The sequence below is a fragment of the Mytilus trossulus genome, chromosome 7, assembly GCF_036588685.1.
Source record: "Mytilus trossulus isolate FHL-02 chromosome 7, PNRI_Mtr1.1.1.hap1, whole genome shotgun sequence".
In the NCBI taxonomy this organism is placed as follows: Eukaryota; Metazoa; Mollusca; class Bivalvia; order Mytilida; family Mytilidae; genus Mytilus; species Mytilus trossulus.
The window spans coordinates 50,472,126-50,481,713 of NC_086379.1; positions in this window are offsets into that span (position 1 = coordinate 50,472,126).

Consider the following 9,588-nt stretch of genomic DNA (forward strand, 5'->3'; position numbering starts at 1 on the left):
AAAGATTGATATCCAAGATCAACTTCAAGCTTGCATTATTGGCATACCACAATATTTTCTATTAAGTTGTCTGGAATATTAAATGGAACACCATCACTATCTATTCTTATCTATTGTCTGTTTTGGCCTGTTTACATTGCTGCATTATGTTTTGAATGACATGCTTTACAGTTTCTCTGCTTTTTGGATTGACAGGAATTATTTCCCCAAGTTTAACTTCAGGTGAATTTGGAGGGTATTGTGACTCAATATGATGATATAATGCTTCTCTACTACTTACCAATGAACTGTTGTGCGAACAGTTCGGACATACATTGTGCTCTTTAACAAAAACGAACCTACACTTACAACAAACATTTTTATCTTCATCGTTAGCATGGTAATAAACATGATCTTTGTAATTTCCTGCCTCCTCGTCATATTCTATTTGTGCTTTAGTTTCTTTTAAAAACATCAGCTTGCACTCTACGCTTGTATTCATTCAATCTTTATTATGCTTCCTTATAATTACATTAGATAGATATAGGAAGATGGAGTGTGAGTGCCAATGAGACAACTCTCCATCCAAATAACAATTTTCAAAGTAAACCATTATAGGTTAAAGTACGGCCTTCAACACGGAGCCTTGGCTCACAACGAACAACAAGCTATAAAGGGCCCCAAAATTACTAGTGTAAAACTATTCAAACGGGAAAACCAAACAAGAAACGAGAAACACGTATATATTACATAAACAAAAAATTATATATAAATATACTAAATAAATAAATGATTTGCAAAATACGTTGAAGGTATAAAAAGTCATGAGAATTCCGAATGCAATAAGGTTCTATCCGGGCACTCTGGTTCTAAACCTTGGTTCCATCTGGGTTGTTTGGTTCTGAACCTTGGTTCTTTGGTTCGAAACCATGGTAACTGGTTCAACATCCGGGTTGTTTGGTTATAGCAACCCGAATTCCTGGTTCCATCTGGGTTCTATTCTAGATTATTCTAATGTTCCCGTTGAACTTGGAGAAGATAACCACAAGTATCCGAATAAAAAGGTAAAGTAGGTCAAAGACGCTAAAATTGTTTATAACATTAAACATTTCAGGATCGACGGTAAAAGAAGATGTAAGGTATTTATTTTCTAATTCTAATGATTAGGAAACTACATGTAGATAAAATCAAGCATCGTTTAGATTTTAAAAATAAATCGAAATGGTACATTATATCGAACATTATTTTTATTTAATTCAGTCGTTCTGTTTTTATTTATTTCCGTTAATATTTCTAGACGTTTTAAAACAACAAAATTTGGAGACCTGGCGTTCAATTGGCCTACGGTATATGAATCTAGCCACTTGACCAGTTGACGACTTGCATATATATTTAAATGCACATGTAAAATTCGAATGCATTTTATTTAATAGCTGCTTTCTAATAATGTCAGATTTGATAGAAATACGTGTGAAGTATATATGAAACAAATCGTTTTGTTCAAAACGGAATCTTAAAAGACATATAAAAAGAAATTGATGATCAATTTAAGTTTAATTGAAAAATAAGTTATAAAATATAACAAAAATGTTTATGTACAATAAATTTGTCAAATTTGATACTACTTGTGAAATTAAGGCATGCATATAATCATTATACGCCAAAAATCAAATCAAAATTAAGATTGAATATTTTTATAATAAAATTGTGTTGGTGTGTGTGTGTGTTAATGACATGCTGGTGGAATGAGTAGCACCAGCACACTAGTCGGAACTTCTGTGTCGGTACCATAGATAAGGGGCATAAACTACGGAGTTACTCTAGTCCGTTCGTCCCGAACGTCAAAAACAAAGGGTTCCGTTTTTTTTTAACTTTAGTTGCCCCAACCAAATACTACAAAACTTATACACAAAATAGAAAAGATGTGTCATGAGTGCCAATAAGAACACTCCACAAAAGATGAAATGACACAGAAATTAACAGCTATAAGTCATCCTACGGCCTTCAACAATGAGCAAAGTCCGTACCGCATAGTCAGCTATAAAAAGCACCGAAATGACAATGTAAATCAATGAAAACGAGAAACTAGAGGCTCTAAAGAGCCTGTGTCGCTCACCTTGGTCTATGTGCATATTAAACAAAGGACACAAATGGATTCATGACAAAATTGTATTTTGGTGATGGTGATGTGTTTGAAGTTCTTACTTTACTGAACGATTTTGCTTCTTACAATTATATCTACCATTAGTAACAGAGAACTATATTTGGTAAAAATTTACATAAATTTACCAAATTAATGAAAATTGTTAAAAATTTACTATAAAGGGCAATAACTCCTTAAGGGGTCAATTGACCATTTAGGTCATGTTGACTTATTTGTAGATCTTACTTTGCTGAACATTATTGCTGTTTACAGTTTATCGCTATCTATAATAGTATTCAAGATAACCAAAAACGGCAAAATTTCTTTAAAAATTACCAATTGGAGGGCAGCAACCCAACAACCAGTTGTCCAATTCATCTGAAAAATTCAGGGCAGATAGATATTGACTTGATTAACAATTTAACTTCTTGTCAGATTTGCTCGTGGCGGCCATCTTGGTTGAATGGCCAGGTCATCGGACACATTTTTCAAACTAGATACCCCAAAGATGATTGTGGCCTAGTAGTTTCAGTGGAGATTTTGTAAAAGATTACTTAGATTTATGAAAAATGGTTAAAGATTGACTATAAAGGGCAATAACTCCTAAAGGGGTCAACTGACCATTTTGGTCATGTTGACTTATTTGTAGATCTTACTTTGCTGAACATTATTGCTGTTTACAATTTATCTCTATCTATAATAATATTCAAGATAATAACCAAAAACAGCAAAATTTCCTCAAAATTACCAATTCAGGGGCAGCAACCCAACAACCGATTGACCGATTCATCTGAAAATTTCAGGGCAGATAGTTCTTGACCTGATAAACATTTTTATCCCATGTCAGATTTCCTCAAAATGCTTTGGTTTTTGAGTTATAAGCCAAAAACTGCATTTTACCCCTATGTTCTATTTTTAGCGATGGCGGCCATATTGGTTGGTTGACCAGGTCACGCCACACATTTTTTAAACTAGATACCCCAAAGATGATTGTGGCCAAGTTTGGATTAATTTGGCCAAGAAGTTTCAGAGGAGAAGATTTTTGTAAAAGATTACTTTAATTAACGAAAAATGGTTAAAAATTGACTATAAAGGGCAATAACTCCTAAACGGGTCAATTGACCATTTTGGTCATGTTGACTTATTTGTAGATCTTACTTTCCTGAACATTATTGCTGTTTACAGTTTATCTCTATCTATAATAATATTCAAGATAATAACCAAAAACAGCAAAATTTCCTCAAAATTACCAATTCAGGGGCAGCAACCCAACAACCAATTGACCGATTCATCTGAAAATTTTAAGCAGATAGATCTTGACCTGAAAAACATTTTTATCCCATGTCAGATTTCCTCAAAATGCTTTGGTTTTTGAGTTATAAGCCAAAAACTGCATTTTACCCCTTTGTTCTATTTTTAGCCGTGGCGGCCATCTTGGTTGGTTGACCAGGTCACGCCACACATTTTTTAAACTAGATACCCCAAAGATGATTGTGGCCAAGTTTGGATTAATTTGGCCCAGTAGTTTCAGAGGAGAAGATTTTTGTAAAAGATTACTTTAATTAACGAAAAATGGTTAAAAATTGACTATAAAGGGCAATAACTACTAAACGGGTCAATTGACCATTTTGGTCATGTTGACTTATTTGTAGATCTTACTTTGCTGAACATTATTGCTGTTTACAGTTTATCTCTAACTATAATAATATTCAAGATAATAACCAAAAACAGCAAAATTTCTTCAAAATTACCAATTCAGGGGCAGCAACCCAACAACCGATTGACCGATTCATCTGAAAATTTCAGGGCAGATAGATCTTGACCTGATAAACATTTTTACCCCATGTCAAATTTGCTCTAAATGCTTTGGTTTTTGAGTTGTAAGCCAAAAACTGCATTTTACCCCTATGTTCTATTTTTAGCCGTGGCGGCCATCTTGGTTGGTTGACCGGGTCACGCCACACATTTTTTAAACTAGATACCCCAATGATGATTGTGGCCAAGTTTGGATTAATTTGGCCAAGAAGTTTCAGAGGAGAAGATTTTTGTAAAAGATTACTTTAATTTACGAAAAATGGTTAAAAATTGACTATAAAGGGCAATAACTCCTAAACGGGTCAACTGACCATTTTGGTCATGTTGACTTATTTGTAGATCTTACTTTCCTGAACATTATTGCTGTTTACAGTTTATCTCTATCTATAATAATATTCAAGATAATAACCAAAAACAGCAAAATTTCCTCAAAATTACCAATTCAGGGGCAGCAACCCAACAACCGATTGACCGATTCATCTGAAAATTATATGCAGATAGATCTTGACCTGATAAACATTTTTATCCCATGTCAGATTTCCTCAAAATGCTTTGGTTTTTGAGTTATAAGCCAAAAACTGCATTTTACCCCTTTGTTCTATTTTTAGCCGTGGCGGCCATCTTGGTTGGTTGACCAGGTCACGCCACACATTTTTTAAACTAGATACCCCAAAGATGATTGTGGCCAAGTTTGGATTAATTTGGCCCAGTAGTTTCAGAGGAGAAGATTTTTGTAAAAGATTACTTTAATTAACGAAAAATGGTTAAAAATTGACTATAAAGGGCAATAACTCCTAAACGGGTCAATTGACCATTTTGGTCATGTTGACTTATTTGTAGATCTTACTTTGCTGAACATTATTGCTGTTTACAGTTTATCTCTAACTATAATAATATTCAAGATAATAACCAAAAACAGCAAAATTTCTTCAAAATTACCAATTCAGGGGCAGCAACCCAACAACCGATTGACCGATTCATCTGAAAATTTCAGGGCAGATAGATCTTGACCTGATAAACATTTTTACCCCATGTCAGATTTGCTCTAAATGCTTTGGTTTTTGAGTTATAAGCCAAAAACTGCATTTTACCCCTATGTTCTATTTTTAGCCGTGGCGGCCATCTTGGTTGGTTGACCGGGTCACGCCACACATTTTTTAAACTAGATACCCCAATGATGATTGTGGCCAAGTTTGGTTTGATTTGGCCCAGTAGTTTCAGAGGAGAAGATTTTTGTAAAAGTTAACGACGACGGACGACGACGACGACGGACGACGACGGACGACGACAGACGACGACGGACGACGACGGACGACGACGGACGACGACGGACGACGGACGCCAAGTGATGAGAAAAGCTCACTTGGCCCTTCGGGCCAGGTGAGCTAAAAAACCTGACAAATTATGTACAAAAATGAACAAAAACAAATATGTAACACATAAAGAAACGACAATTCATGAATTAGAGTATCCTGACTTGGGACAGGTACATACAAACAGAATGCGGCGGATTAAACATGATAGCAGGATCCCCACCCTTCACCTTATGTGGCAAAGAAGATACCAAGTACACAGAAATTTAAAACAACTCAGTGGGATGTCACCATACGGCCTTCAACAATGAGCAAATATGTATAGATAATGTTGTATGAGTGCCAATGAGACAAATCTCTATCCAAATAACAATTTATAAAAGTAAACCATTATAGGTCAATGTACGGTCTTCAACACGGAGCCTTGGCTCTCACCGAACCACAAGCTATAAAGGGCCCCAAAATTACTAGTGTAAAACAATTCAATCGAGAAAACCAACGGTCTAATCTAAATAAAAAAAAAAACAGAAACGAGAAAAGCGTACAAATTCCACAAACAAACGATAACTACTGTACATCAGATTCCTGACTTAGGACAGGTGAAAACATTTGCAGCCGGATGAAACAATATTATAACATCACAACATAGAAAAAACACGATAAAACAAAATTCAAACGAGGAAAGAAATGGACAAATGTATCTAGGCCACTGACTTGCGACAGGTACATGCATACTGAATAAAGCGGGGTTGAACATGTTAATGGGGTCTTCACCATCCCCCTAACCAGCTGGTACAATGGTTATTTCCACATACAAAAAAAATGAATTTGAAATTTGGTAGCGTCACTTTTACCGTTCAAGAGTTATCAAATTCCTTTAAAAACATAGAAAATGCTGAATTTGCGTTTTCGTTCTTTTAAATAAGTTGTACTCAATCAAATTTTATAAACCTTATACGTAATGCTTATTACCCCATAACACAAGAGTTATTATATATATGAAGTTGGTACTAGTACTAATGATACAAATATCAACACGTAGACTAAAGATAGGAAAGATGCTTAAGCTGTTGTTTCTGTTCTTTAACTTTAGTTTGCATCAACCAAATGTTTTGAAACTTATACACAATGCTTATGGTCACTAAACAGTCGAAATTACGTGAATCCTGCTTCTATATGTGGAAGGTTACTTTTGTTTTCTTTTCACAGACAGGGGCATCTGGGGCCCATAGACATATTGTACATTTATTTCAGTAAACAGTTTATTTATTTCCTTTGGATTCTACTTCTATTAGAATTAGCATACATATTTTTTTTCAGGATGGCGGTGCAGTTTGATAACAGACAGTGACCAGCATACAAAAAGTTTTTCACTAGATTGAGCTCTTTGTCTAAGTGTACTTTTTAAATTTTCTTCGCACTGAGTTCAGTCTATTGATATGCGTATACCTTCATGTGATTTTTAAGATGCTTAAACAGACTATCCATATCAACATGTCCATGAAATGAAATCCAAGGTGAAATGATTGAACCATTTTGAATTATCTAGCTATCACAACTGGCAGCACATGGTGCTACTAGAGTAGTAAATGTTCTTTCTAATTTTTCACGGCAATTAAAAAATTTAGTTTTCATTTGATCAAAACATTCCTTATATCAAAAATTGAGAATGGAAATGTGAAATGTGTTTAAGAGACAGTAACATGACAAAAATGCAAAAAAACAGTTAAAGGTCACCAATGGGTTTTTAACATAGTGAGAAAATCCCTCGCCCGGCGGCGGACTTCAGATGGCCCCTTAACAAAATGTGTACTAGTTCAAACTCCAATTCATCATACCGATCTTACAATTAAAAACATACAAATATATCTATATATTTAATATAGATATAAGAATATGGGATATGAGTGCAATCAGACGATTCTCCATATACTTGAAACAAAATATGCAAGTTGTACAATGAGGGCAAAGGTCAAGATCATATAAAGTTTCTCGTGCCACAAGACTCACCATCTTATGACAATACATCTTCATGCTAAATATTCAGAAGCAAGGTCAATTTAAAATTATACGTCTAGGTCAGGGTAATATACAAAGGAACATACTGTATCATGATGACACACCCAAAGTGCATAGGTCAAGAGTCAAAAAGTCATAGTCTGGTCAGGAGTTCCGTGTAAAAAAAAACCACAAAGCAGTCCTGCACAAAAGTTCATCACGGTACACGTAACAATGTCTCATGGCATGATGCACTACACATGCCGAATACAGAAAACATGGGTCAGGGACAGAAACAGGAGACATGTATCTAAACTCAATGGAACAGTACTTGTATTTCAGGTCAATATATACAAGTGCCTTCAACATTAAACATAAACTCTCGCATCAATTTAAAGTTAAAACCGTTTTTGACAAAAGTTTGAGCGGGATTTTTTGTAACGATGACAAATGTACCTTACATGTACCACTGTTAATTGAAAATCGGATCGTGCTGTTATGTCAATAAATTAAAACATTAAGATAAGACATTAAAACGCTTACAACTAGGGTTAACCATTAATTTCTAACCTTACCATGTGGTAGCACTATGGTAAACTGATAGAAACACTTGATGCAGTCATGAAATTGAATATTTGCAATAGTACGACGAGACCAATTCAAGACAGAGTAAGAAACAAATGAAAGTAATTATACATACAAACTTTTAATCACAATGCACAAATAAGAAACCGTAGTTTTCATTCAATTTATTCATTTAAAATGTACGCTCGCGTTAAACAATGGAAATTAGCGCTGTATATTTATATAAACGATCAACCTTGTAAATAAATAAATAAAAAGAAAATAAACAAAGGACAACTACTGTACATCAGATTCTTGACTTAGGACAGGTGCAAACATTTGCAGCGGGATTAAACGTTTTAATGGATCCAAACCTTCTCCCTTTTTCTGATACAATAGCATAACATCACAACATAGAAAAACACACGATAAAATATCAATTGGCAGACTTAACTCAATCAAAAAACGTATGATTACACAATGAACGAATAAATTTGATCTGCGATATCTGAATACAAATGCACAGTTTATTGAACATTAGAGACAAACATGTTTCATCAAAATACGTTATTCTGATTGGCTAACTACACATCACTTGTTATTCCTTAAGCAGTTGCATTACTCAATAAAACTTATTATGCATGATAACACGAGGTCCTACAACAATGTTCACAGGTGAATTAAATAAAAAATCGACAAAACTCGTGTTTTCATGATCTTAATTAAAAAATGTAATTATACGTATTGAATGCTTCTTTTTGTAACTTCAATAGAGTTGTTGAAGCGTTGACCGTGCATCATTCTTAGAATGTACTTCGGTCAACGCTTTTACACCCAAATTAAGTTACAAAAAGAAGCATTCAATTCTTAAATGAAACTAAACAATTTGACATGGTTCTACATCTAACCGATTGGGAGGTTTAAAATGTGTTTTAAACTGGACATATTTTGTTTCATGTTGCTTTATAAAGACAACATTCGACGCAACATTTACAGGAGTTGATCCTCCTTCTCTTACCCTTCGTGTGCAGGGATATAAATAAGAAAAGACCATTGACTTGCCCGTGTTTCTGTTAACTTGCCCTACTTGCTCGTCGCTCTTACGGCGGGGGCCGCTTAAGGCCACCATAAGCTCTGGGGTAAATGGTGCCAAATCCTGCATTCTAGACCTCTCCTGATAGATGATTTCAAGTTTCCATACACCCTTTTTCAAACAAAAACTTTTACTTTTACAAAAAAAATTACAAAAACATTTCAGATGTACATGTAGAAACTGACCCAATTGTCAAAGTTCCTGTAAAAATATGCTTCATTCTAAACAGTGCAATTATAATTTATTTTACATTTTACAGCAATACTATAAGAGCTTGTTTCTACATTGAATGAATTTGAAACCTTTAATTTTGAGTCAGCCTGTTGAAGACCTTGTGGTGACCTCTGAATGTTTGCTGCTGTTGATGTTTCCAGTGAATTAGGTGCATCTGGTCTTTAATACTCTTTATTGTAACTAACTGACAAATTCAAATTACAATAGATAATTGTTCACTGCAGAAATGAGCACAATTAGTATGCTCAGCTGTAAAAGGTAAAGAATTGAGAATATCTTAATTTTAATTGTCATTTAATTTATATCCACCATTTTACACAAATGAGTGTATGCATCTACTGCATCAGACAGTCTGTTCTTGTAATCATCTTTTGCAATCTCCAACTCATCCTCTTAAGTTTCAAATTCATAATCCTCATCTGATTCGTAATCTTCAATAATTTCATCAT